This window comes from Acyrthosiphon pisum, chromosome X (assembly GCF_005508785.2).
Source record: "Acyrthosiphon pisum isolate AL4f chromosome X, pea_aphid_22Mar2018_4r6ur, whole genome shotgun sequence".
In the NCBI taxonomy this organism is placed as follows: Eukaryota; Metazoa; Arthropoda; class Insecta; order Hemiptera; family Aphididae; genus Acyrthosiphon; species Acyrthosiphon pisum.
In genome coordinates, this window is record NC_042493.1 from 93967663 (window position 1) to 93972507 (window position 4845).

Consider the following 4845-nt stretch of genomic DNA (forward strand, 5'->3'; position numbering starts at 1 on the left):
TGAATAATGTAAATTAATTGTTTGTTTTAAATTTGCGTATGAGAGCCGTATATTTGATTTCAAAATCAAAAGGAGCCGTGGACCCAAAAAGGTTGAAAACCATTGGTGTATAGGAAATGCTTATATAAACATTCAATAAAAATTTCATGTATCTGCAGTTATTCGTTTTTGAATTAGAACAAAATAAGGAAATCGCTACATGAGAAATCCAGTGAATATCGAATGTTGTAAAAATTAGAATTTCAAACGATCATAAAAATTTAATTTGACTTTCTTATAGATATTTTTTGTTTGATAAAGGTAGATAATCTTATAAGGAATCTTGTATTACATTTTCATATCTTAGATTTAAAAAGAAAAATTTTTATGAATTTCTAACTCGAAATAATTTGCAAATTTTCGTGATTTTTCCATATTTTGTCATTTTTTGAACTTTAAATGCTTATAAAAAAAAACTGTGACTAACGATTTTTAATATTTTTCATCTGCCTTTGAAACAATATACTAGGAGCCTTCTATTAAATTTTCAAGCTTTTTTATCCAACAAATAAAATTTTATTGATATTTTTAGAAAAAAAACTAAAAAAAAAAAATGGAAAATGAAAATGTCCGTAAAGATCTCAAAATAAATCAAAATATTTTCAAAATTTTACCGTGTATAGAAAATGCAAATATAAACAACCTGTGAAAATTCCATATATCTACGGTCATTTGTTTTAGAGTTACACCAAAAACCAAAATCGATTTTGTTCCACTCAGAATCTAAAAAAAAATTGAACGTAGTTCCAAAAAATAATTTTGTGATTGTCCAATGTTAGAATATTGACGTAAATCATCGAAATCACAAAACTTTTCAAATCATTTTTCAGTAGGAAATTCTTAGTATTTTTCATTTTTATCATTTTATCATTTGAAAATGCAATTTAATATTCCTCAGATGATTGTTTTTTTTTAAGTTTTAAGTTTAAAACTGTACAAAATTAGATATTAACTCTAACAATACAACCGTAAAATAAAAAACTTTAAAAATATATTACATACTTTTATATTTTATATACACAATGACAACTTCAAATGTATTATGTAATGTTTTCTGCAAAAATTAATTTAATCTACCGTATTAGTGAAATAAAAATAAAATAAGAAAAGCAAAATAAATTACTTGGAAAGCCAAAATATAATTAACTCAATTACAATAAGTTACCTATATAGTTACTATAGTTATATAGTTATTTAGAAGCGGTTTTCATATAAAATGATTTTATATCCGTGAATTAAAATTTTTACACATCTAATTACAGTAGAGCGGTATCCACTTGCTCACCGTTTTAAGATAAACGTACAATAAAACTGCGTAGTAGCATACAAGTAATTTAGTCATGTACCTACATTATACTTGCATATGACTATATTTTAATCTAAGTCAATCACAATTTATGAAAGAATTACTGACGTCTGACACTGCGTCGTGTAAGCATACCTATGTAAATATTAAATATATTATAATTACTTAACGATCGAGAAGTCCAAAATTGTATAGTTGGTAATATTTTTAATGAATAATGAGCATATAAAACTATTAAAATCTCAGTTTTTTTACGTATTCAAATACATTTTTATTCGAATACCTACTATTTAAAATATTTTTTGAATACATTATTCAAGTACTTATTTTCAATAACTTTTTTTGTATTTTTTTTAATGAACAAAAACTTTTTAACTCAAAAATTAGTTTATATCTGTGGCAAAAAAAAAAAATTCAAAATCAGGCACATTAAATATTAAAAGTTATAGATAGATTTTTCTGTTTGAATGAAATAGGATTGGCACACGTTAGTGGGAAACGAATACTATAAGTATCTGAATACTTTTTCGAGTATTTAGAATATATTATTTTAAAAGTAACTTAAAGTATTCTTTACAAGACCTTAAAATCTGTACAAAACATAGGTAATATTATGTTTATATGAGATATATAAAAAGACTTGTCCTGGGTGATTCATCATCACCTAGCCGGAATCGCTGAAGCTATATGTATATGAAATTTTCAGTAAATGTACTTAATACTATGTATAGGTGCACTAAGAAAGGATTTGTCGAAATTTGCATTTTTAAGAGGTGCTCAAACGGGGATCTTGAGGTTCACGATGGAAATTGGAAATTTTATTTTTATTTATTTTTTAAATAGTTGCCATTGGTTACAATCTACAGAAGAAATTAGTATTTATTTAATATTGGTTTCCATTGGTTATTTGGGAAGATCAGGTACAAGCTAGCACTAAATCAAATTATTGAACATTGCAGCAAGTTACACCCAAAAACAGTTGAAAAATCATAATTTTTTTTAGTTGTAATTTTTTACGGACAACGGAGTGCACGGGTTCAGCTTGGTATGAATGTTTGTGTGTAGATTAAACCTCTAGGAAGAAGACAGACTAATTTAGAAATGGTTAAATTTGGTTTTTTTTATTCATCTGATATTAGTAGTTATGTTAAGGTTAGGATTTTGTATTAATTGATTATATTAATCTACCATAGGTGGAATACAATAAACTTGGTATAACTTTGATACTTTAGAGTTAAATCATACAACTACGAACAAACAGCACGGGGTCCGCGATCTACCATAGGTAGATTGCCTACCTGATAATATACTGCTGCGAATCATAATTTTTATTCCGGGAAACAGAAAAGTTAAGATACATTTTGAACACCATACACCGCAGTGGCGGATCCAGGGCTTAATTTTTGGAGGGGTATGGAGGGGGGCAAAAGTACAAAAAGTTGCAAAATTGGCTACAAAATTGACTAAACACAGTATAAAACAAAGGAAAACTACGGTGATGGGGGAGGGGGGCAAATGGTCCCTTTACCCCCCCTGGATCCGCCACTGATACACCGAATATTAAATAACGAATTGTACAGAGTTCGAGTCATATAGAGCATATTTAACGGATAACGAAGTACTCGGGATAAGCTAGTATGAAATATTTAAAAAAAATAATACCTAATTCCTAAAAAATAAAATTAATTATAAAAATAAAATACGTATAGAAATCACTATACATATAAAGCAATTTTTGAATTTGATGTTATAAAGATTGTAATTTGTAATTTTGTTATAAGATTTTCATAAAAAATTAAAATGTATGAAAAAAATTTAAAAAATATTTCGCCCGGACAGGGGCTCGAACCCTGGACCCTTAGGTTAAAAGCCTAATGCTCTACCGACTGAGCTATCCGGGCTTATTGATCGTATCGATTATTTAGGATGTCTTAATAAAAACTAATAACATTATTTTAATATTTTTTTTTATATCAGTATTTTCTAAATTCTTTTCATAATATTTTCAAATTTTATTGTTTTTTTTTTTCAATTATTGTAGATAAATACTTGTTTGCTTGTTTAAAAACCTACGAAATTTTACTTACCCAGGCTTCCAAAAATTCTTGATAAATTATGAAGTGTTCATTAGGACTACTCATAACTTAGGTACAACTGAAATCAGAACAGATTTTATTTAATACATAAAATAATTTAATATTTTAGATTCTGAGCAGAGCGATGAATGTATTGATTTTACAATGATGTGTGTTATTCTTATGTTTTTTTATTTTTTATTATTTTTGTGTCTGTCATCACCTTTTAGGACACAAAATTTGCTTCGATTTTCTTCAACAGTACCTTTTCTGATAGAAAAGTGAATATAGTTGGTACTTTGGGGGGTAGATAAGTGAACATTTTCCAGTATTTTTCAAAAGCGCCGAAAAAATAAAAGAAAACTAAAGGAAAAACTGGAAATTTTACGTAAAAATGTAAAATCGATTTTCGACAAATCGATTTTGGTTTTTGATGTAAATCTAAAAAACAAATGACCGTAGATACATGACATTTTAACTGAACATATTGACTGTATACATTAGCATTTTCTATACACCATAACATTTTCAAAATATTTCGACTTATTTTGAGCTGTTTATGGACATATTCATTATCCAATTTTTAAGTTTTTATTCTATAAATATCAACAAAATTATATTTGTTGGATAAAAAAGCTACTAAATTTAATATAAGGCGGCTCCTAATTTATTATTTCAAAGATAGATGAAAAATATTAAAAATCTATAATCACAATTCTTTTATAATCATTTAAAATTCAAATATTGATAAAATACGTAAATTTCACGAAAATGTGCAAATTATTTTGAGTAGAAATTCATAAAATTTTTCTATTTAAATCTAAGATTTTAAAATGTAGTGTAAGATTCCTCATAAGTTTTTTAACGTTATCAAAAAAAAATGTTTACAAGCAAATCAAATTAAATATTTATGAGCGTTTGAAGTTGATATTTTTACAAATTACAAGATTTGATATTCACTCGATTTCTCATGTAACGATTTTCTTATTTTGTTGTAATTAAAAAACGAATAAATGTAGATACATGAAAATTTCACTGAATGTTTATATTTTCATTTTTTAAAAACCATAAGATTTTTAATGAAAACAGTTTTAAATTTTTTATTCTTTAATTGTTAATAAAATTTTATTTGTTTGGTAAAAAATCGTGAACATTTAAAACAGACTCCTGATATATTATTGTTACAATAGAAGTTGAAAAAAATTAAAATAAATAGGCACAGTTTTTTTTATAAATATATTTAAAGTTCGAATTTTGACAAAAAGTATCAAATATAAAATTTAATAGGACTAATTATTCTGTAGTCTTGTGATCAGCAGAGCGACATCCACTTACCCACGTTTTAGATTCTGAGTGGAACGATGAATGTATTGATTTTACAATGATGTGTGTGTTTTTTTTTTTATTTTTTTTTGTGTCTGTCAT

General features: G+C 25.9%; 1 non-coding gene across 1 annotated transcript; it reads right to left on the reverse strand.

The window, feature by feature from the left end:
- Positions 1-3173: 3173 nt before the first annotated feature.
- TRNAK-UUU lies at positions 3174-3246 on the reverse strand. The gene has a single exon. It is a non-coding gene; the product is annotated as a tRNA-Lys (tRNA).
- Between the last annotated feature and the right edge of the window lie 1599 nt (positions 3247-4845).